The sequence below is a fragment of the Phyllostomus discolor genome, chromosome 2 (genome assembly GCF_004126475.2).
Source record: "Phyllostomus discolor isolate MPI-MPIP mPhyDis1 chromosome 2, mPhyDis1.pri.v3, whole genome shotgun sequence".
Classification (NCBI taxonomy): domain Eukaryota; kingdom Metazoa; phylum Chordata; class Mammalia; order Chiroptera; family Phyllostomidae; genus Phyllostomus; species Phyllostomus discolor.
Genome location: NC_040904.2, coordinates 152,776,922 through 152,802,962, shown reverse-complemented (window position 1 = coordinate 152,802,962; position 26,041 = coordinate 152,776,922). Strand labels below are relative to the sequence as shown.

The 26,041-nt window shown below is 41.0% G+C and overlaps 1 protein-coding gene and 1 pseudogene across 1 annotated transcript in view; one reads left to right on the top strand and one right to left on the bottom strand.

Moving 5' to 3' along the window:
- Window positions 1-26,041, bottom strand: part of GRIP1 (glutamate receptor interacting protein 1) — a 664,666-nt gene that overhangs the window by 452,534 nt on the left and 186,091 nt on the right. The window lies entirely within an intron of this gene.
- Window positions 2,332-5,548, top strand: LOC118498755 (annotated as a pseudogene).

Below are 26,041 nucleotides of genomic sequence, written 5' to 3'. Positions count from 1 at the left end.
CCATGAGGTGAAAAGGTTGGAAACCACTGCTCTACTCCAAGTAGAAACAAACTGGAAGCAGTTAAGAATGAAAAATGGGCTCGTGGTATAGAGGCACACATGAGGAAAACACTAATTGAAATGGAGGATAACCTCAGCCCTGACAAGAAGATCTAGTACTTTAGAGTTAATTCACTGTCTTTATTGTTGATGTTGGCTATGGGGAAATTTGGTATATCAGGGCTATTCCTTTAAAGAGTAAGATAGTGCTGCCCTGGCTGGTGTGGCTCAGCGAATTGAGTGCCGGTCTGCAAACCAAAGGGTCGCCAGTTCCATTCCCAGTCAGGGCACATGCATAGGTTGTACTCCAGGTCCCCAGTGGGGGCACTCAAGAGGCAACCACACATTAATGTTTCTGTCCCTTTCTCCCTCCCTTCCTCTCTCTAAAAATAAACAAATAAAATTAAAAAAAGAGTAAGATAGTGCTAATTGACAAATTACACCACACCCTACAAGACTGACCATTTTGACCTAGTTTTCCTATCTATTACGCAGTCCCTGTGAATTTGTGCAGGTATTTCTCCCTAACAATTTCTACTGCCCCTTATACATACCACTTTGTATATTTAGGAATGTGAGCCATATTTGGAATGTGTATTCACCACCAATATCAGGCAAACCAGAAGCAAAACCATTTTTGACTCTAGGATATTAAATGTAAGAAATTGCCTGGAAATAGCAAAATGAAGCTTAAATATTCCATGCCTTTTCTGAAGAATACCGATATTAGCCGTCAAAGACCATGGCCACTTAGTTCCTTTAACATCACTATGTATGATCCACAGTGTCATCCCAAGAAGCAGTAGTTTGATTTTTGCCAACTATGTATGCTTCTGCTGCTAAACCATTATTCAGATTTACTATTCAGTTGGGCTCTCAGGCATGCACAATACATGAATTAATATATGCTAACACACACAAAAAAAAGACTGAATAATTTTTTGAACTGCGCAGCAATCTTCCTACATACAGTGACAAAAAAAATGCAACTTCCTTATCTTACTGGGATATCTAATTCCACTCCCTGTGGGAGACTCATCAAGGAACCTAGATAAAATGACCACTCTCATATAAGTGTAGGTAATTACAGCTATATTAACCCCTGAGAATGATTTTGAACGGATCAGTGTCAATCTGGGCAGTTCCTAAAAATAGTGGCTCTGTGGGTTACTCAACATCCTGGTGAATGCTGACTTTGCAAGGGGCACCTGACTGGATTTGGGGCAGGACACTTGGATTCTTAGTTCTCCTGAGCTCATCATTAATAGAATCCTATTCTGTTACAAACCCCTGTTGCCACCCACTGGCAGTTAGTCCCCACCTCCTCAGGGTGGCAGGTGTCCATTAGGTCCCTGTGCACCCTGATGTCGCAACTCAGAGGACACGGCCAGGTACAAGTGATCACTGCCCTTGTTTGGGAAGTCACTCTTTGTTGGGGGCTGCCCTGCCTGGTCTCAGGAAGCCGTAACCCCCTGCGACTTAGGCTGAGTGAAAGACCTCTGGACCAGGAGCCACTAAGGAGACAAAACTTATTTCCCTGGCATGAACGCTGCCTATTCTGATGCCTGGCTTCCCTTTTGCATGATCGGCAGTCAATGACGGGTGACAATTCTCTAAGAAAGAGAATGGATCTAAGACAGACACAATCACGTGGGAGTGCCCTAAGGGAAGAGATTCGGGGCTGTGGATAAGAAGGGGTGATGGCATCAACCCCTGCCCCCTCGGCTTTGTCAAAGCCTGAGTCCTTTGTGAGAAATCCAAGTCTCCTGGCTGCCTTTGTCTTCTCTGTTAACTCAGGCCTGCGGAAATAGCAGGGGCAGTGCAGCCCAGACCAGAAACACAGACCCTGGGGTAATCAGGCCTGGGACATAGAATATGCAAGATCCTGTGAGATCTGTTTGCTGGAGGATGTTATTAGATTAGAATTTGAAGGCACAGACAGGAAACCAAAACTACCCTTTGAGCCTTGTTAGATAAAACCCCAATCTCTGCCCAGAATCACAGCAGGGGTTCTGTCTGCACCTTTGTAAGTCACCTACTTCTTTTGATCTTTTCTGCCAGAATGAATCCACAAACTAAGTCTGTATTCTCAATAAAAATCTGCTTGGGAATGGAGACAGGGTGCTCTCCCCACCAGAGAGAGTGGCCATTCTGTTTTTACTTCCCCACAGAAACTGCTTGTCTCTGTTTATGTCTTTCTCGTGTTTCCACGAGCCATCTGCAGGGTTGCACACTCACTGCCGGCCGGGGAACACGCGCCAACTCTTAAGTGCTTAACTTACAAACTTTCCAACATTTTAATGTAAGGTACTCAAATCCTTGGTCTGGAAAGCAACCCCATCCTTTGTTACCTGCAACAGGTTAGAAGGACAGGTAACTTTTTGTAACAGCTTGGGCTTCAGAGCCTGATTGAGCTGGTTTAAGCTTTAACCCATCTCTGACCAGCTGGTGAATGACTTCCCACAGTTTCCTCTTCTGGGACGGTATCTTCTATTTCTCGGAGTTAATACAAAGTGAAATGTGAATCTCAGCCCTGTGCCTACCAAACACATGCTTGCACCTAGCACATCCCTGGCTTGGCACCCACATAGCTGAATTGGTAACTTGGCTTTACACCCTTCCATCCCCTGACTATGGACTCCCTGATGGCCAGCACCCTGATGTGGCCATTTCTGCAACTCAAGGCCACAGCACGGTGTTTGACACACAGTAGGCTCTCAACATCTGCTTTACATTAAAGGAAGAGGAGGCACTTAATAGTTAGTGTTTCTCAAACTTTAATGTTTACATTAGTCATCTGAGAATCTTGTTAAAAAGCATATTTTGATTCATTTAGTCTAGGAGGGCCCAAGATACTATATTTCTGACAAGCACCCAGGTAGACCCATGCTTCCGAACTACACTTTGAATCACTGGGTGCTAGTATCCCTTCTTTCTTCCCTTCATCCCTCCCTCCCTCCCTCCCTCCCTTCCTTCCTGGCCACCACAGTAATCCACGAAGTGGGAACAGAGAGCTGTTTGTGGGCAGCTCTCTAAAGAACCACGTCCAATGACACAAACATAGAGCAGGGACACCCAGGATAATATTAGTGTGGAAGTTATATGCTGATATATCTCTACCCTAATAGAACAAGCTATTAAGTGAACTCCAATGCTAATCGTCAGAAAAATAAAGAGCTCTTTAAGGAATGAGAACAGGTTCACTATACTTCTAGAAGGCAAGACTACATAATAATGTGCCTGTGTAAGACACAAATTTGTAAATAACTGACATTTAATACCTTGTATTTCACAAAAGTGTCATATCCTCTACCGTAATGTTAACAGAATGAGTATTTATAATACATGCCAGAAATGCACACAGCTACTCTTGGGAAAAGCAGCTGTCCTCTGGTTACCACACAGTGCCATCTGCTGGACAGCTGCTGATGTGCAGCAGAAAAAAAATACAAGACACCCATTGGGGGAATGAAAGAAAATTTTCGGCAGCATCTCGAAGAGATTTATGCAAACTAAAGCAACTTTCTACAAATCTGCACTGTTTTATTTGGAGAGAATATTGCGCAGCATCTATTCTCTTTTTCTTATAAAAGTAGAACAGCTTTATAAAGATATGTATATTGGTGCAGGGCCAAAGGCTGAACATACATAAATCCCATATGGCCATAATGAAGAAAAAACTGTTCTATAAAAAAATAAAAATAAAACACTTTGATTTTCTGGGCACATCTGGAGTTACCGACTCTTAGTCAATAAAATATCAGTGCACACTTTGCAGCACCCTTCACAAAGAATAGATATAAGAAAGTATAAAATTCAAATCCCTGATCTTGTTCAGTTACGAGCACAGGTTCCTCCTGAACCCTAAGAGTGGTCAAATTCTTTAGCACAAATGGCAAGAAAAGAATAAGGAGAAAAGATGTAAGACTTATATAAGTCTTTTTCACTGACATCTTTCAAGGAAAATGCAACCTGCTCTGTCATACTATAACTTTGACATGATTTTAAATTTTCCTATGTGAATATGCTCTCTGTCTAGTTGCAAGGGCTGATCCATCCATCCTGATCTGTCCAAAACCCTTTAGCAGACTTTCACGTGGCACGAGGACACCGTCATCTCACCTCCTCCTAAGACCAGCCTTGTGTGTATTTCATGCATGGGGTGTGTAAGGGAGGAGATGACTGCTGCTACTTGTATGACCTCTCTGACAGTGCACACGGTGCAGTGTGCAAGTATGTTCATTGAGCTACTGTATTTACAGGGACTGCTGAAGATGCGGACAAAGCAAACCACTGAAACAGGAAAAAGTGACTGCTACAGATTGAACTGCAAAATTATCCCTTGCTGCTTCTTCAAGTCTCTCATCAGTAGTTGGACAGATGGTCGAAATGAATACAGGTGAGGCTGTCAAGACATTCAAACTTTGCAACTGTAGGAGCAGGTTCAGAAGACTGAGTGAATGCCATTGACTTTGTTCCTGGGCAGCCCCACCATGGCCCTACTGCCCCCTCTTGCACTGAAGCACCCCTGCAGGGCTCCATGGCCAAAGAAGACTTGGAGAAGGAGCAGCTGGCAGTGAAAGCAAAGCAGCAGCTTTGCCCCTAGGAGCAGTTGCAGAGTGCCGCTGTGGGGAGAACTTTGTGTATCTCCATGGAAGCTCCTGCGATGTGCATAGTCTGCAGGTCTTCCATCCACGGATGCTGCCCAGAGATCACAACACATAAGATCTTGCACTGAGGCCCATGAGAAGGACAGGGAGCTCTCGTTTGCTGTCCAGTACAGGAAGGACAAGGTGTATGGGATCTGCATGGAGGTGGTCTATGAGAAAGCCAGCCCCAGCAGGAACAGCTTTAGGATCCTCTCCAACTGCAATCACACCTATTGTCCCAAGTGCATTCACAAGTGGAGGAGGGCTCAGCAATTTGAGAGCAAGATCATAAAGTCCTGCCCTGAATGCCAGAGCACATCTAACTTTGTCATGCCAAGTGAGTACTGGGTGGAGGAGAAAACAAAGAAGCAGAAACTCATTCAGAAATACAAGGATGCAAGGAGTAACAATGTTAGTGTTTTGATGAAGGACATGGGAGCTGCCCACTTGGAGGGAACTGTTTTTACAAGCATGTGTGGCCGTAGAGAGGAGCCACAGAGACAGAAGGTGGGAACATCAAGCATGTACCGGGCCCAACGAAGGAACATCTTCTGCAAGCTCATTGAGGAAAGAGAACAGAAACCCCTTTGACCACAATGAAGAAGAGGTTGTCACCTCTGAGCTGGGCGAGAGGTTGCCTTATGTTTTTGGCTGCAGGTGGAGACAATGACATGACAGACTTTGAAGACTAGTGGGACTTGTTTCAGGAGGAGCTGGAAGACTTTCACAACTCGGACCTACAGCAGCGACGCACGGTGTGTGACAGGCCAGCCGAGCCTCAGACAGGGGCTGTCACCAGCGGTGGGGCAGGGCCCTCGGTTCTCTCCAGGACAGGCATGGTCTTTCCAGGCACTGTCTGAATGACTGTTCCTGTCTCCTTGATCCCTCACCTTTCCCCAACGAGCATGCTGTTTTCTCTGGTTAAAAAAGTTACAAAAATAAATCAGTTTAAGTCATTTTTTTCATAACACAAATTTAACTGTCAGACAGTAAATATAGATTTATTGCGTCATCTGTTTTCAACCAGATTCACAGAGTTCAAGGGTACTGTTTATGGACTTGCCCACACTCATTTGAGGACCTTGGGTTCAAAAGTCACACCATTGGCCCTGCTTTGGCATTCAAAAACAGGGGTGACAGGCGAGGGATCTGGCCTGTGGTGAGTCGCCTCCTGCTACAGACTTGAGGTTTCTAGAGACATCCGCACATCTGTGTTTTTGTATCTGTTCCCGCCCTGCAGTCCCCACCCCACATACTTGTTCTGTGGTCGGGTCTCTTAATGTTTAACTGCACACAAGTAATAAACTACTGGGTAACCATTAAAAAAGAAAAAGAGCTGATCACTTACATCTTAGGCCATCTTTGATTTTAAAGAATTAAGTAGATTCTTTAAAATTTGCTTAATTTGATAATGTCCATTTGATAATGGATATATCAAAAATAATGATTAGTTCTATGAAATGCCTACTCTGGGATGTTAGAAAAAAAATATATCTAACCAGGACCTTTTAGGCAATTTTCTATGGAGGACCTCAAAGGGCATTACTCAATGACCCTCAGAATGGCTTTACGGAGGTTTTACTAAGATTCAGAAGTGCAATGTATAAATAAAATTTGGATTAAGAAAGTATCTTATAGGTACTTTAGAGGAACATTAAATGAATTGCCTGAGGTCACAAAACCCTAACAGTGAGGGAAAACAGAACCTGAAACACCCAGACCTGGGTTTAAAACACCCAAGGCACTTCCTCCCGTGGAGAAAATGGTTTTCTTGCTACTCAGAAGTGGAACTGGTTTCCCCTTAATGAGACCAGGAGCACTGAAAGGCCCCTGGAAGTTAACACCAGATATGCCAAGAGGGCTGGGAACACAGTGGGACACAGATTCCTCACCTGGCTGTCTGGTCTCATCCTGCGGAACAGCCTCAGTAGCATGGGAAAGCTGACCTTTCTTCCAACTGCCAAGCCTCACCCCCACCCTCTCCAGGCCTTCAGGCTGTATGGGTAAGAAGCTGGCATCCAGACTGATCTCCATCAACGGTTAAGGTAGCACTGCTCTTCCCTTCCCACATCCGTCAGAATTTCCAATATGTTGCATGTATAGAGCAACAGCAGAGCAGACTTTTCAAACACTTGGCAATGCAATATGGAGTCCCTGTCAGCCATGAGAGTCATGTCAAGTGCTGTGTCAAGACTGAGCTAATGAGGCATAACAGGAATGCTCTCAGGAGGGGCCATGAATGTCCAAAACCATGAGGCTGGACCCTCAGATAAGGAGTCCATCTGGACACCAGTATGTATGAGTGGGACCTCCACCCCTTGCAGGCTCGGAGAACTCAGAGCTTCCATTCCACAAGACTGTGCCGCCACTGCAGGCACCTGGCTTCATTTGAGACCAGCGTCCGCCTTTCCATCTGCAGACACCAGTGACCAGGGCTTCACGCCTGATGCTTGCTCTGCTCGCTTCTATTGGCGGTAAACTCCTCTTGCATTGAGACTCTGCTGGCTCGCTGGGGAGGTCCCCCCTAACAAACCTGGCATTGTGAGAAAACACCAACATGTGTGAGTGCCTCCTTTCGGGGATGCTCCCTTGCTCATGACACTGCACTTTCCATGAAGCTGAACCAGTTTTGTGAGCAAACTCTCAGGTGGCATGATGATGAAAATGAAAATATGAAACATGGTACTAAGACTGAAATATCAACACAAGACAAGCACATAAAAATTGGTTAGGAAAAGGATCCTGACAGCGAGATGGCATCTAGTAAGGCTCAGAAAAAGGAGAATGTTCTTTTGTTATATGTGCTGAAGTCTAAAACCAAAATGTGACTTTACCCACTCGAACTGAAACTAGAGCTGATTGCAACTTTATTTCTTTATTTTTAAATTACTTTATTGTTGTTCAATTATAGTTGTCTGCATTTTCTCCCCACCACTCCCCCCACAACCTCAGCCAAACCCACCTCCCCTGTCTGGCTTCCACCCTCCCCCTTGGTCTTGTCCATGTGTCCTTTATAGTAGTTCCTGAAAACCCTTTTGCCCACTGTCCCCTCCCCCTCCCCTCTGGCTATTGTTAGATTGTTCTTAATTTCAATGTCTCTGGTTATATTTTGTTTGCTTTTTTCTTTTGCTGATTAGGTTCCAGTTAAAGGTGAGATCATATGGTATTTGTCCCTCACCGCCTGGCTTATTTCACTTAGCATAATGCTCTCCAGTTCCATCCATGCTGTTGCAAAGGTTATAAGCTCCTTCTTTCTCTCTGCTGTGTAGAATTCCATTGTGTAAATGTACCATAGTTTTTTGATCCACTCATTTCCTGCTGGGCCCTTAGGTTGCTTCCAGCACTTGGCTATTGTAAATTGTGCTGCTATGAACATCGGGGTGCATAGGTTCTTTTGGGTTGGTGTTCAGGGCTCTTAGGATAGAGTCCCAGCAGTGGAATTGCTGGGTCAAAAGGCAGTTCCATTTTCAGTTTTCTGAGGAAATTCCATACCGTTTTCCACAGTGACTCCACCAGTCTACATTCCCACCAACAGTGCACTAGGGTTCCCTTTTCTCTGCATCCTGTCGAACACTTGTGTGTTGATTTGTTAGAAGCCGCAAAGAATATACTTCCTCCAAACCAGCTCTGCAAGAGATGCTAAAGGATTTGCTTTAAGAACAGGAAGAAAAACAGTGTAAGAAAGAGGAACACAGGTACAAAAAAATGGCAATGAATAAGTACCTATCAATAATAACCTTAAATGTAAATGGATTAAATGCCCCGATCAAAAGACACAGAATAGAGGAATGGGTAAGAAAAAGCAACTTTATTTCTTCTATCCCCTTTTCTAACCAAATTAAAGTCTCTACTGTTCCCTAAAGCACCTCTACATTTTCAAGGACCACTGCAATTGCTCCTGTCCTTCACCCACTCACCCATTCAGGCACTGGACAAATATCTACTAAGCCAACTATGTCTCAAGCACTGTCCCAGGTGTCAAGAATATAGCAGCATACAGAATAACCAAGTCCCTGTTCTGTGAAGTTGCCTTCTGATGGGTGAGTCAGACAGTCAATAAATAAACCAATAAGTATACCGAGGATTAATAACTTACAGGAAGAGAGATAAAGCAAGGTAAGGAGACAGAGTGATGAGGGAACTGTATTTGAGTCATTCGAGACAGCATTTCTGATAAGGTGACAACTGAACCTTATCAGAACAACTGAATAGGTTGGAGGAGGAGGAGAGAAAGTCTGGTTACAGGGAGGAAGCAGCATACTCCAAGCAGAAGGAAAAGCAAAAGTGAGGTGTCTGGCTGGCATGTTCAAGGCAGAGCTAGGAGGCCCACAGATGCACCAGTGAGAAGAGGCTGAGGAGGAAAGGAAAGGAGGCAGAAGATGCAGTGGGAAGCTCACATTAGCAGCGCTCCTCAAGTGCTCTGTGGTAAAGAACACTTAACTGTTTTTTCCAATCCATTGCAGATTAATTACTTTATAAAATACAGTTAAAATGCCACAGCAATATCTACTGCTATAGAAGTTTCTGCATCTATTTCCACAGACCCCTGGCAGTTCTCGGACCAGCAGTGATCCCGGGCTATGGAGGTGGAGTGGGGGAGGTCAAGGTCAGTGCTTTCAATTCTATTCTGAGGGACCTGCATCATCACCTCTAGAAGGTTTTGATCAGAGAGACCTCTGTTCCTTCAGACCAAATGCCCTTCCCCCACCAACACCTGTCAAGGTCTCAATGACACAGACCGTGTTCACCATTCACAGAGAACAGGTTCAGCCAGGAGCATTTCATGTTCACATATCCTGACCTGACCTCGTGGTTTCTCCTCCACCCCCACCAAAGAAAGTGTTGTCAATGAGAATTTTTCTTCTTTTTTGGTACAGTCTTCATGGCATTCATCTACACTATATTAAGATGTTTAGTATGTGCCACAGCTCACCAAAAAGTCTGTAAATTCCTGGATATCAGAGATGGTTTTATAAATCTTGTACTTATTATGTTAACTTGACAGCCAATACATGCTCTTGAATTGAGTTGTAAACTAGATCTATAAAATTCAGTCATCAATAATATGATGTGACTACATAAAACAAACTTTAAAGGCCCGTTTTCAGTACTCTGGAAGAAGTGCTGACATTTTTCAGGCTCCCTGTTACTTTACAGATCAAATCCAGAAAATTATTACTGGTTCAAAACTTTTGTAGTTCTATTCTTCCATCTATGGCATATTTCTTGAAATACATGGCCCACTAGCTAGAACTTGTTACCATTTAGTGGTATATAGATCTCTTTGCTGGTGAAATGTGTTGTAATATGATTTGACCTGTAGAAATGTAGAATCTCAATGCTCCCTTAAAAAGGCAGTGACCAAGAAACAGCATTGTTTGTCTATGTCCCAGACCTACAGTTCATTTTCAAATTAGAAGTAATGGCCTGCTATGTTAAATGAGTGGGAGAAAATTAAACACCTGGATTAGGAGACTCTAAGAGCCCAGCACCAAGTTGAAAATGTAACTTTCAATATTTTAGCCCAAAGAAGCATGACAAGAAGTTTATTGCTCTAAAATCCAATATGGAAAAGTTCACAGTGATTCTAACTTTATTTTTATCAGCAGAAACAGAGTTGGCTCTGCAATCTTGAGTGTTTGTCTTTGAACCAAATCACTGTTTATTGTGATGACATTCCTATTTTTTTCCTCAAAATTACAACTTTCTCCTTTACAAAAGAGGAAAATCTCTTTAGAGTGGGAAAGAAGGCAGTGAAGACTACCTAAATGGAGCAGATTTTTGCTATAACAAAATACTATAGACTGGGTGGCTTCTAAACAATAGAAATTTATTTCTTACAGTTCTGGAGGCTGGGAAGTCCAAGATCAAGGCACAGGCAGATTCGGTGTCTCATAAGAGCCTACCTCTTCGTTTATAGATGGCACCTTTTTCTTGTGTTTTCACATGGCGGAAGAGATGAGGGATCTCACTGGGATCTTATTTATAAAAGCACTAATTCCATTCATGAGGGTTCTACACTCATAACCTGATCACCTCCTAAAGGCCCCACCCTCCTCATACCATCCCCTTAGAGGTTAGGGTTTTAGCGCATGAACACTAAATCTATAGCAGTCAGCAACACGTTTTACTCATCACTACATCATCCATTCATCCAGACACTCATCCACCCCCTCCCCCCGTCACCCACATCACCCACATACCCCCCTCTCTCTTTAAATAAGAACATTATAAATGTTTTCTTTCTCAAAATCACAAGATTTAAAACAGAGCCCCGGGCATATCTTTACATTTATCTTCCTGTATTCCTAGATGATCACCTTTCTTCAGCAACTTTCCTTTTCTGCCTTTTCACCAACCCACTTTTCTTCTTTCCCTAAATTTAATCTTATTATTCTATACACAACTTTCCATTTCTTTTTGTCAACCACATAGCATTTGCTCATGGAGTCTGTGTAAAGCAAGAGAAGAACAAGAACCAAAGCCCTTCCCTGGCCCCTTCCTGGAGCTGTGACTTTAACTGATACCCCAACAGATGTTTCACTTGGTGCCTTTTGTGCCAGCACTTTGCCCAGAGAAAACCTGTGGCAAACCTATGATCATATGAAAAAACCTGTAAGACAAAGAGAAAGACCTGCTCCTAAATGATTTTTTAAAAGTTATTTCACATTGTACATTTTAAAACCCATGACCAAAATTCAACCTTCTAGATAATGGTGTCCCTTGACTGAAATGCTATAGTACCAGGCCAGCTTGAACATTGAGTTAACTTCATTGCTTTCATTACAAATTTAAAAATAGAAAGTGTAAGCATTTGGAGGTTCTCTCTGGGCAGGGTTGGAGTAGGCAAAGGGTAGACAAGGATTGTCTTAGTCCATTCATGGCACTGTCACAAAATGACAAAGGCTAAGTGGCTTGTAAACAGCAGAAATTTACTTCTCACAGTTCTGAAGGCTGGAAGTCCAAGATCGGGATGCCAACACGGGCGGGTCCTGGTGAAGACCCTCTTGTGAGCTGCTGACTGCTGACTTCTCTGTGTCCTCCGATGGTGGGAGGGTGCAGGGAGCACTGTGAAGCCCATTGTTTGAGGGCACTAATCTCATTCATGAGGGTTCCACCCTTCTTGACTTGAGCACCTCCCACAGGCCCTACTTCCTGACATCATCACCTTTGGGGGTGTCAGGATTTCAGTGATTTGGGGGAAGGACACAGTCAGACCATAGCAATGGTAAACTATGGAATTAGTTAAAATTTACACAAAGCATACTTATCAGGACACAAGAAGAAAAACAGAATGAGCAGAGGCAGACGGGATGGGGGGGAATCTGTGTTAGTAAACAGTGAAGCGACAGAAACCACTGCTCAGAGAGAGAAGGAGAGAGGATTCCCTTTAGAAACATTAGCTAAGGGAGGAAGATAAACAGAGGGGCACAGAAATGCTGAGGCATTTTTGGCAAGTATTTTATGTCATCTCAACTAATCTCACAAGTATGATATGTAGATGTTATCCTTTCTGTACGGACAAGAAAGTAGTAGTTCCATGAAGTTAGAAAAGTTACCCAAAGTTACAGCAGGGATTTTAAATCCAGATATATTTGACTCCAAAGCCTATGATTTTTCTACTATGTTACCTTAAGAATAAAAATATCTACAAAATGAAGTTGGTGTTGAGAGAAAAGAGGGCAGTAATCTACTCAAAACATGGTAAAACTAAAGGCTAGAGAAGTTACTTTTTTTATTTGAGTTGCTACCGCAGCACTTATTAGGCAGATCTGAAAGCTGAAGTCATCTTTTGAAACAGAGGTCAAATTAATGTTAAGAATGCATGATGTTCTGGACCTAACTGACAGATTGGACATAAATAAATCACCAGGAGTGGTTGTAATACAATTTAAAAGTCTCCAGGAACTTCAGAATGGAACAGTATGACACTGGGCCAAAATGTACAATTTGTCATTTATAAAGTTATCCTGACTCAAGGAGTCTGGAAGGCTGCCGGCCTGATTCTGATGCAGAACACAGGTTCCGGAGGCGTGGATCAGGAACTTGAACTTGTGTGCATGACTGGCAGGCAAGTTCTACAACTACGACATTTCAAGGCATACCACGGAAACTCTGCACCTCTCATATATCTCTTTCCAGAGTATATTAGAGTTATTTATGTAGGTATCTCACCACCCCTAACTGGGTTTTAAGTTTAGCAAGGGCTATTTCCTACTCGTCCTGTGTTCCCTGAGAGCCTGCCACACTCATCTGTACCCAATACATGCTCAACATCTAGTTGAATCAACCCCTGACCACATCAGTGAGCCCAACTGCTGTGCAGAAAGCCAACTGTGGTTTCTGCTGGGGGAAACACTATCTCAATGATCACTAAAACTCTCTAAGAGACTGGCATCAGTTTGTGGCCAAGAGGAACCTGTGGACATACTTTTCCAACTGAATTGCATGGTGATTGGGAACATGTTTTTCAGGGGAAGAAAACTGGTTCAAAACTATAAACAAGAAGGAAGGATAAATATATAATTTCTCTAACTGAAAGGAGTTAATATCAGAGTCTGTTGCAGCTGACCTTAATTAACATTTTTTCAAATATAAATCATCTGGCTGATGAAACCATAAAGTGTTCCAGATTGCAGATAAGAAGTCAAGCTGATGAGCATAAATGACAAAAAAAAAAAAAAGGCAAACAGTTGAGTGGAATGAAATGTGACAGATGTGCTTCATCGAAGACAACAACAAACTAATGATTAAAATACTAAAGTATCATATAGGATGATGGACTCAGAATGACTAGCAACAATTTAGGAAAGCAATGAACGTCCTAAGTGCAAGCACTTCTACTTTTCTTCCTAGTTAATATGTGACTTATGTATTCCCAGCATTCACTCAGACAAGGGGAAAAGCACAATCACCAAGACGGTTCATAAAATCCCTCCCAGTGCTTCGGAAAGCACATCTAGAATCAGACCAACTGGGTCAAAATGCCAACACTTCTGCTTATTAGCTACAGGGGTGCCTCAGTTTCTTCATCTGTAAAGTTGGGTCAATAATACTAGCTACGTGGTAGGGTTGTTGTAAGGATTTAAAAGAATTAACCTATAAAGTGCTTAACATAGTGCCCAGCACACAGTAAACACTCAGTAAGTGCTAGCATCATCATCGCCATCATCACCACCATCATCACCACCACCGCCATTCATTTATTCTCAAGGTCACATTATGCCAAGAGACAGGAACTGATGAGCATGGAGCCCCAGGCCGAGTGTAAAGTATAAAGACTGCAGAGTTAAGCTGACTTACTTTACCTCTTTTGATATTTCACTTCATCTCCATTTTATTCTGGGTAGGGTTTTGCTAAGAAAAATTGAAATTAAAATTAAATTGACCAATGTCTTGCTAAGGCAAGGGATTTTTCTTGACTTGTATACACTGATACAAAATCAAACACCCTGGCCTGCAGGCAGACCTGAGTATTTCATCAGCTAGCTGTCTCTACTGTTTGCTTTTGGACACTGCCAGAATAATCTCCGGAGCTGTGGCCAGCCAAAAATCTGTTTGTCTTTAATGTATCCCCTCTTGTGCATAATTGTCATGTTGGCAAGCTACCCAGCACCTTTCCAACACCCTATGTTTGGGAAATTTGCAGCCTTACGGATCTTGCTTTATCAGGGCAGCATCCAGAAAACTCAAGACCAAGACTCCTTTGCAACTGGGATACAGGTAGCTGGACTAGACATTGCCCATCGGTCAAGTGTTCCTGAATCTTTGGTTTGTAAACAAGCAACCTGAGGAGACAAGCCTGGGCCAAGTCCATGTCGGTGGCCCTGGTGGCAACAGAGGCATCCAACAACCAGGGGTAGCCAGCCCGGAAGTTTCCGTGGTGTTCATGGGCGACAGCCACAGTTTCAATTTCCTCATCAGGCCAGTTCAGATTCACAATTTGGGATGGTTCCTGTATGTTTAGACTCCTCCCCACAGTCCTGTGAGCTCCCCAATTTCCTTATAATAAAATCCTTTTCTAATTACTCAGCCATAGTGGGTTTATGTTGCTTCCAGCTAAAAATCTGGACTGAAAGAGCTACATCTATTAGTAAAGGGGGTGCAGGCACCAACCAGTGCTGGTAATGCATATATAAAATGAATATGGGCAGGCTCCTGGCTAGTTTGTTTTGCTGCATAAAACAATATGCATTACCAGCACTTGACCGATGGGCCTGGTGTTTAGAAATGGCAGTTGATATAATTAAGTCTACCCTAAATGTGCAAATTCTCCAAATTTCCCATCCATACTACTTCCACAGAGAAGGAAAGACTTCATTCAGGCCTTTGCAGTTGACAATATGCTTTGCCATTAAAATGTCAAGTTTGCCTTATCAATTTTTCTAGTTAACTGTACTATGAAATAATTTACCCCTTAAATAGTGACTTAAAACAACAAAGGTTTTATGATGCTCACAGATACAGGGGTCAGGAATTTGGATAGGGCACAGAAAAGATGTCTTCTTTCTGTTCCAAGATCTGGGCCTCAGGCTTCTTGGCTTCCTCAAAATATGGTAGCCTCGGCATCATTGGACTTGGTACTGTCAGCTCAAACACCTCAATAAACAAGAGGGGAGGGGCACTACCTTTCACACCCATATTGGAGCCCACACAATGTTAGTTGCAGCACACTCTATTGGCCAAACCAGCCAGGAGCCTGACCATATTCAAAACGAGAGTACTTAGACTCTACATCCTGATGCAGAAGTGACAAAGTCACATTGTTAAAGTGTATATGGGATGAGAGGTGTTATTGGATACATCTTTGCCACAGTGATAGGCACAATGGATTTAGAATCCAAATGTTAATTCTGAAGATGCCTAGGATTAACAGTCAGGTATTTAGACAGCTAGGGTACTTTGAGGCTTAACACAGGCATATTTCAGAGATACTGTGGTTGGTTCCAGATCACCAGTATAAAGCAACTTTGACAACACAGCAAGTCATACTCTTACTGATGGAGGGTCTAACCTTCAATTTGTCTTAAAAAAATGCACCTTCTGTGAGGCACAATAAAGAGATGTATGTATGTACCATCATAATACTCTGCATCCAGTAGAGGTCCCAAAAGCATAAGCTAACTTTCTCAACTTTGCTTTCTATTTTTCATCCATCAATACATTATTTGACTATGGAATGCCTATCTAGATGAACAAGGTGACTACTTATACTCCGAATACTAAAATCTCTCAGTAATAGCCCAAATTAATGTGTAATCTTTATCTTCTTCCAGCTTCTTATAAATCCCTGGTGCTATGATTCCCCTGCAAGAGAGTTAAAGATCTCTTGAAAAATCTTGTGTTTGCCTTCAGAGCGATGTCATGAATATAAAATCCTTTTGGAGATAAAAGGATTTTTTATGATGCCCATGTATTTCCTCTAGTTTTATAGATAGAAGATGGTGTTGATAAAGGCAGGATAATTTATATCATGCGCACTGAGCAGATCATTGCAGCTGAGTGTTCCATTGAAAAATGCAATTACATTTCTCTACATTTTAACACGACTGCTGAAAGATGCACTGAAATCTTTCCTGACTCCCTTCTAGGCAAAAGAGGTTCTGCTATGAAGAGTCTCTTAAGATTCTTGAAGGACATTTCTCCTCATCAGTATGTAATCTGCAGGAGATATATGCTGTTTCAAGATACAGGCTCATCCGTTATTCTCTTGGTAAATTCAAGAGCTTTGACTATCTGATTGCAAACGTAAAACCTGAGAGCTATTATTTTTAGGGGACCAATCCTTTCCAGAAGAATATATATCCAGCATCTTTTTTAATGGAATGTGCATTTGTTCCTCAAGGTCAAGGCTTGGGTCTGATCCATTGATGCCCAGTTCAGTACATTTACATAGGAGTTGTTCAAAAATGTCCACTGATGAGAATCTTATGATTATACGTTACTTCCGTGAATCTATAATTCATGTGCCACAATGCTGACTCCTTTATATGTGGCAGAGATTTTAGATTTGAAACTTCTGGTAGTTTACACTCCATTAGATGGTCATTATGTTCACATTCTAAGATGTATCACACTTCATGCATATACACCTTGTCTGTAGGCTACAAAACAAATCCCTTCAGAACTGGTAACAAGATGCATGAGGGTAAATCCATGTCTATCTTACATGTTTCCTTAGCAGTATGTCATACAGAGTAGTTCTCAATAAACACTTATAAAATGATGCAGTCCTTGATTAGATAAATGAAAGAATGATGATACATTTGGGTCTTACGTCGCCTTGTCTTGTTCATTCATTATCTCATAAACGAGTCTCAACCTCAAAATAAAGTTGGTAATATCCACATTGTTACACAATGGGGCCTGAGCATTTTAGGAAATAACTGGCTCATGTTCTGTACTGTCATCACCAGAAAGGATTTCATTTCCACCAGCACCATATGCAAAGATTGCCAGGCATGATTCTTGATTGGACTGAACAATGGGACGTCCTACTCCCGTTAAGCGAACAGGAAGTGACCAGGATGCAGTTTTCCAGCTGCAGAACTTCATTCTCATGCACGCTTCTCTGTGGTTGTGAGGGCTTGCCATGCCTCAGGCTGCTTTATAAACACTGCACATCCACCATAAAAATGAAACCCTGGCATCAGTGCGAGTTACTAATTAAATTCCATGCACATCCAGAATTTTGCTAGTATGTACATTTTAATAATGAGGTTGTCTTAAAGGCTATTGAAAGGTAGTGGAAGTCTTCACTGCTTAACCCAAGCTTGCCACTTATCCCTTCACTTTGCAGTTTTACTAGGATAAACCATCCATCATACTGTGGTGTTTTAACCAGTTACAAATTAAACAGGAAACGTAATAAGAATAGAAAACCAATTTTCCTAGACTACCCTAATCTTGCCAAGCATAAAAATGCACTTAACTGAGAAAACTGCTGAGAGATTCATACAGAATTTGTGTGCTACTAAAGAAATCATTATAACAGCTAATTTCTGGGAATAGACTTTCTGCAAAAGTGGAAGGAGATATCTTTTCCAAAAACGGCATTGCAATAAAATGCAGATATTTATTCTCTACTAATTTAAAAAGGATTGTATTAGTATAACTTCATGTAAAGTCATATATGCAAATCTTCAGTGTGTCAGTGACAAAAAGATTTCAACTGTTAGGTAATTTAAAGTATTAGCTAAAAGGAAAAGTGAGAGCATTTAACTTAAAACAAGGAAATCTGTAAGAGTTAATAATAAGGATCAAACTGGAATGAAAATTAGGCTACCTAGCTGCTTAAAGAAAAAAATTCTAGTTAAGTTAGAAATAAAATCTAAACCAAGTAACTTGAATTTTGTCTTAAACACAATTCTTTGTCACTGTTATTGTCATCATCATTATAATCATCATCGCCGTTGCTGTCACTACCCTTTGCCAAATATGTAACACTATAACAAGCACTTCATGCACATTTTCTAATTTAATCTTCAAAAACAGCTCTGTGACTTACGTTCTATTATTACTTATGGTTTACTGTTAAAGAAACTGAAGCTAAAACAAACAGATTAAGTAGCACAAAATATTTGCCTAAACTTTTAAGTGGTAGGTTCAAATTCCAGGCAATCTGATGCCACATTTCCTCGTAATTATCACTCGTCTAGAGGTGCTTCTGATAAGAGGTCCAAGGGACACAGGAGCTACAGACATAACAAAGCTGTTGAGCAGCTCATGAGCCCCATGAAGCATGACTGGGTATGTGACTAGTTTCAGGTCACTGAAATTTTCCGGTTCTCAAATTCCTAAAGGAGGTGGTAGCCCTAGGCTGGAGATTCACAACTGGGTGGTGCCAACCACTAGGGAGCAATCTAAACATTTACAAGGACATTTATCAGGCCTTTAATGTATACAGTGTCTTAGACTGGATGTGCCAACACACCAAGGACTCACCTGCCCTGGCCATCATCTTCCACCATGCATGGCAAAATCAACTGAACCCTCCATCGTTTACAAACACGCTCCCCATGTTATATATCTGAATATTGTTCTTTGAAATGGGGATGGCCCTGTTATCACTGAGTAAGTAGTTTCATTATTGCCTTGTGCTTGCACTCAATATTCATTTATTCAACAAACTGTAATTCATCCCTCACAGGGATGATTGTGGACCAGTCTTACGGGCATTTGGTGAGCAAGGATAGGTCACACAGGTTATAATGAATGGGATAATCCCACTATGTTCTATGTTCTTCATGATTTTCCAAAGGCTCCACCAGACATTCAGATACCAGAAAAACCCTCTCTATAATTATCTGAACCTACATATTTACCCTTTTTTCACATGTAAATACAAGCATGTTTTGTTTTGTGCGATTTTCATACACACTGATTTGTCCAGCCATGCAGCTACAATATGTGTGTATGTGTGGGGTAATTGTGGATGTGTGGGTGAAACTGTTTCATTTCAAGCATTATCAGTGACAGTTAACCACCTGGGAAAATCAAACCATTGACATAAGGCCATTTACAGTATTTGAGTTGCCAACAACACAACATACCTGTATCTGACAGAATGTGTGGCTGTTCCATTCATGATGATGCTACAAATGGGTAAAAGCATCTTACCACTTCATATGTCTCCAGGAGTCATGCTGGAGTGTTTACATGTAGATGCTGCTTACATGGGCATATGTAATTTATACATATTATAAATATCATTTTATGTATAAATTGTGTACAGTTTTATCTATGTATACATGTATTCACCTCTATTATACATCATTTTCTTTTTCTATTTCATCCAGGGTGTTACATTAATTTTTTTAAATCCCTGGGTGTCAAATGTCATTCATGACATTTATTTGAAGCCACTAAGTTGCTGTTATTAAATATCTGTCAAAGAAAGATGCACTGGTCCTGACAGAATAAAGACATTCTGGGCTAAATATTATCTGAGGTCTTGTTCAGCTTTAAAATTCTACTCCATCCTATTAAATAAAGCCATAATTGGTGATTTTCTCTACAAAAGTGGCTCTAGCCAAAACCAAAAATAAATTACACACTCCCACTGATTTAGCATTACTGCTCATAGAACACACATTTCTGGAAATTCTCTAATTTGCACATTTTTTTATAATGAGAAATGCCTTTCCTAGTCCATGAGGCAGAAAATAGCATTCCGTATACACCTACATATACTCATTCTTTCCTCTTGTCCTACACATAAAGCATACCTGGCAGAGAGTCAGTTGGATTAGAAAATGAAATGAGGCTATGCTTATAAATTAATTTTAAATGAAAAATTATTTTAAAATTGAGTGAAAGGAAGAACAACAGAAACAATGGATGGCAAGTGAGAGAAATGACATGGAATTAAAGTAATTTGATTACTCTGCACTATGGGCCAACAGCAATATTCAGAGAATCGGAATGAAGTGCCATGATTTTAACAAAAGAAGAACTTAAAGTCTCCTCAGTGCTTTGCCATCTAAAGGGGTCCCTCAGTCAAACAATCATTAAGCAAGAGTTCAGAACTCTTGTTAAAGGGATTTGAATGACCTTTCTGAAGTGCCTCCTTACACTCAGATTCAATTAATTAGACAAAGATTTACTGAGCACCCACTGAACAGATGGGCAGAGCACTGTGCTTAGTGCTATGAATTCAATGGAAATTATGAGATTCCTACACTCTGTATTGCTGCAGGACACACATATATAAATAAATCTGAAATAAGGAAGACTATAAAGCAAGCTATAAGAGAGGTACAAAGTTGTAAAACAACCTGAGAGAGGAAAAGATTCATTTCAACTGGAGAAATCTGAGGAGTTTCTTGGAGGAGGTAGGATTTGAACTAAACTTGAAAAAGAAGAAGAAAGGCTTTGATAAGCAGAAATGAATGGAAGAGGGAGGTAGCCCAGATACAGGAAACAGCTTGAGCCAAAGCCCAGAGGAGGATAAGATATAGGGAAACTGGAGTGATGGTATCAGGGTGTGGAAGTAACACTGGACAGGGCCAAAATACACCTGAAATTCAGGTTGAGAAGTTGGGACTATGTACTATACATTCAACAATCATTAGATATTACAGAGCACCTACTATGTATCCAATTCTACTATAGATAGTAAGGCTCTATCAGGAAACAAGGCAGACAAAAATCCATGGAGCTTGCTAATTTAACTGGTGAAATATACAAAAAGATGAATAAGAATATATAGTGTGTCGTAAAGTAAGAAGTATTGTGGAGAAAAATGAAGGGATGAGGAATAAAGGTGTTGCCACTTTAGAATGTCCAGGGAAGGCCTCGCTGAGAAGGTGGCATTTGAACAGCAGCTCACAGAAAGTGAGAATTTAGTATGTAATGGGATTCAAAAGTAGATTGTGACCACTACATACCTATCAGAAGAGCCTAGAATTGGGAAACTGACAACACTCAATGCTAGTGAGGAAGTGGAGCAACAGGAACTCACATATACTGCTGGTGGGAATGCAAAATAGGACAGCCACTTCGGGAGACAGTTTGGTGGTTCTCACAAAACTAAACATATCTTACCACCCATTTCAGCAACTGTGCTCCTTGGTAAGTACCCAAAAGAGTCAAAAACTTATGTCCACATAAAAACCTGCACATGGATGTTTACATAAGTTTTATTCATAATTGCCAAAACTTTGAAGCAACTAAAATGCCCTTCACTAGATGAGTAGAAAAATAAACTGTGATATACTAGATCATGGAATATTATCCTGAACTAAAACAAAATGATCTATTAGGCTATGAAAACACATGGAGCTACCTTAAATGTATATTGCTAAGGAAAGAAGCCAATTATAAAAGGCTACATACTATACAATCCCAAATATATAACTTTTTGGAAAGGGCAAAACTATGAAGAAAATTAAAAAATCAGTGATTACTGGTGGTGGGTGGGGAGAACAGAGATGAATAAGCAGAGCACAGAGGAATTTTAGGACAGTGAAAATACTCTGTATGCTAATGAGTTCAATGTGGGTTTATTCTTGATAGGAAAGAAGGAAGGACAGAAGAGAGGTAGGGACGGGGGAGGGAAGGGGAGGAGGCAGTGGAGTGGAGGGAAAAGAAAAAAGTAAAAGAATATACATTCTGGTGAGTGATGTCGATAATGAGAGAGGACACGCATTTGCAGGAACAGCAGGTATATGGGAAACTCTGCACTTTGTTCTCAGTTTCGCTGTAAACTAAAATTGCTATAAAAGACAAAGTTTTTTTTTTCTTAAAGAAGAAATTGTGCACAATTTACAGGTTCATATTTGTGTTTTTAGATGATAACTCTAGAAACAATATGGATTACTGATTTGAGGGGTGTATTTGCAGGGGTAACCAAAAGTAGGCAGAATAAGAAGCAGCACAATGCACTGCATACCATATAGCGTTCATGATTCCTAGCTACGTAGTCAGTGTATAGAAAGATGCACAGATAAATGAGAAACGCCAAATGTAGATAAGTGGTTATCTTTGAGATGAAAAGAAGGATAGGGAAAAAAGAAGGGAAAAGTGACATAGGAAAGGGTCCCCAGGTGGCTTTTTCTATCTTTGTTGCTGTCCTTCTTAAACTGCTAGTGGTCGCACAGATGTTTGCTATATTAATCTCTATTACTATTTGAATGTCTGAAATAGTACACAAAAATAAAAAAGAAAATTATAAAAGTGAAAGCTAGAAATAATTAAAATAGTTCATTTACTATGTACCAGGCACCTAGTATTACTCTGGAACTACCTCAATTAATCCATTCAACAACCCTGTGAAAGGGGGTACTATTATTATCTTTCATTTATTTAAAAATATGAGACACAGAGGCTAGGTAATTTGGACAAGATCACACAGCTAGCAAACCAAGTCACACAGTTTCCAAACCAAGGCAGCAAAGCTCCAAAGACACTACTTGAAACTGAGGCAGGGAGACAGTTAGAATGAAGAAGTCCAAAAGGCATCTCAGCAAACACAAAATATGGTAAAGAAAGCTAAGCCAGACATCCTCAGCCAGACAGCCTGAGCTCCTGAAATAGTTACTTCACTCTCCACAAGTAGCTGGACTTGAGGTAGGAGACTTGGAGACAGTATATAAAATAACAAAGAGGAAGTCCTGGAGTACAAAGGAGCTAAGGCTGACATCAAAGTAAGTAGCTGACATGACACTTACCAACATCTTGAATTCTGAAAATAGTCTTGTAATGGCACGGTAATACTTAAAACCACAGCCGGGCCTGCACACTTTTATCCTGAACCACCTATAGTCCACCTTAGCATCATTATAATCTGATTGTAATAAATTAGCATTGTGGTTTCCACCCCCTTGAGTGGGCAGCCAGGGAGAACTATGGGTAATCTCATGTGCTATACCAAGAAAAAGTATCTAACTCCTAACAGAAGCACATTAGAAAGTAAACTAAGAATAGGGAGGTAAAAGTCTTATAAAATTATAACCCCTCAGGCAACAGAGGGCTTTTCTCCATTCACAGATCAGCCAGCTCCCATATTCTATGGAGTGTACTGTCCTTAATAAAGCTCGCTTGCTTCACTTTACTCAGTTTGTGTGACTTGTCCAATTGTTTGCGATCACCAAGAACCTGGTTACCTGTGCTCACAAAACCGCTGAAGAAACTGCCCTTCCAAAAATAAATAAATGTCTGAGTTGGAGAAAACTGAACAGTGAAAGAGGGTTGACAAAGATAGCAACAGAGTTAAGAGACACCGTCAAGGGAGACTGGATTGAATGGGTACTAGTTATACAACTCATGCATTATTTCATTTTTTGATTATTGAACTTCCAACACATTTTTTGAAGCTTATATAGCAGGCAATAGTCCAGATGTAGCAAAGTAAGAATAGCTAAGACATTTTATGGAGAATCGGAATATAGTGTGATCAGTGTGACAATAAAGATATGCACGAAGGGGAAGGAAGTCTGTGGGTGACATACCTAAAACCCAGACTTTAAAGCCATGTTCAATTGGTGAAGAGTAAAATCAGTTCAGCAAAGGTGGAGGTATTTGTTGACAGTGGGTGGAGGTGTTTGCAACAAAGCATACTTGAAGAAATGAAAATGGTTAACATGGCAGGGGCGGTGAGTATTGGCAAAAAATGAAGATGCAGCAGTAAGCAAAGCCCAGCTCATAAAGGACAGAGGTAGAATGGTCAGCCATGCAAAAGTACAAAGGAGCTAAGGACAAATGTATGAAGAGCAACTTTAGTGTGCAAGGGAAGAAGAAGATGAGGCCTGAAACCCTCACATTTTCTAGAACTGTAAGTGGTAAGATCTTCTGCTAAGAGAAAGGAAGGTGGGGGAGGAAGCTTTCGAATAGAGGAGATCAAAAATAGCCATGTTAATTAAACTGACAGGAAATTAACCGGGGATTGAAAATAAATGCTTCATGACAAAACTAAGGATGTAGTGATGGTAAAGTGCCTTGACGCTGAGTTCATGGGTCAGTGCACACACATCAGTCAACATTGCAGCTGGGAGATCCCTGTCCATTCTCAGCCATCTGGGAACAGGAGCAGAAAGCGTGCAGAAATACCCAGGAAATAAAGACAATCAGGGTGGGCGTGTGACACATTCTTGGACTAATTTTTAGATTATTTATAAGGTTTCAATGGCTAATAAAAAACATAGACTACGTATATTGCTTCCAACCCAAAGAGTTTATAATATAATTGGCATAGAGCAGCAGCAACAAGAAGAAAATGCCAGCCAAGGGCAAAAAGTTGTGGGAAAACAACAGAATATGTACAACCAATTTGTAGGAGCCAAAGATTAGCCAAAAGAATTTCAAAAGAATGTAGAACTGATTAACTGACTGGCACCATTACATAGGAAAGCCCTTAAAAATTGGACTTTTGTTAATGTTTTTAAGGTTTCCTCCAATAAGTAATGAGGTGAATAGGAAAACTATCTGACCTGTGGCCCAACAACAGAAGTTTTTAAGCAGAATTTTGGTTACTCTCCTGTTGTTTCCCTTTCTTGCAAATAATACGTATCCCAATTAAGTGGGACAAAGGGAATTTTCACTTCTTTTCCCTTCATTTATTAATTCCTGCAGATAGATACTGCTCCAAATGGGTTATATGATGACTGGTACAGAGTTATTTCAAAGAAAAAGGCCCCCATGGGTAGAAAAAGAAGCAGCTTCTGAGTGTAGCAGGTAGCAGGGGAAGGGGCAGCAGTATAGACAATTTCCTTTTTTCTAACACTAATGCCAGAGGTTAGTTTTAAGCATTAATCTATGGCAATGATTTTCAATTTCTTCCATCTTGGAACATGCACAAAGTACTAAAATCTGCAGCACGCCACATTTTTTTGCGGATCTGACCAAAAAGTAGGTATAATTTTGATTCATTCACACTAGATGGCTATTGTTATGTTGGTTGTTGTCATTTTTGTACTCAACAATCTAAGGGAAAAGAGGTCCATGCCCCTGACTTACTAGTCAGGTACTGCATGTTCTAAAAATTCTTGAAGCACACCAGCATGCCACAGCACATGGGTTGACAACCGCTGGTCTGTGGAAATGTGATCTGGGATCACAAGGGAAGTAGAGGGTAAAAGACTGAAGGCATCACTGAAGAAGCTGAAGCTGCTAATTGGCTCTAATGATCTGAATGTAAATTAATAAATCTCTGTGCTAAAAATTACATGAATATATAATTGAGACTTTTATAAGTTAAGAGCTCTCTTTAATCCATTATTCATATTTTTCCTTCGTGGGACCTGGTAGGGATGGAGAAGTTTTTTTTACTACCTTTCCTGCACCATCCATCCATCACATGCATCATTGAGCTTTACAGCTTTTGAAAGCCTTGTTAAAAAAAATCCAAGGATTGCAGAAATGAAATCCACAGACAGTTTTACAAAGGAGGGGAAAAGGATCAAGCACAAAGCTGTGGAAGGCTGAGAGGCTTGAAAATTCCCAGCAAAGTTGTCTACTTAAGAACCCCTGGACCCAACAAGGAGAAAAACTTGAAATCGCAATGTGTGGCTGAGGGCTGTCAGAAATAATAGGCGTATAATGACTCAGCTATAACCGAATGGTCAGACTGCATTTTCTTCCACAAAGACTGGATTCATTGTCAGGATTAACTGTGGTAATTTATATGAAAAGGCCTAACAGAGCGCCTGGTACAGCAGGTACTCAAAAACGTCATCCTTTCATTCATTCATCCAGTCAGTCAGACAAACGACATTTAATTCCTATTATTTTACTTTTTCCTTGACTTTGTCTCTGTATTTTTCTCTTTGCCCTCTTTTCTTTCCCCCTTTTCTCCCTTCTTCCTCCTCTTAAGCTTTCCATCACATGCATAGGCACCATTTAGCTCCTCTGGGGAC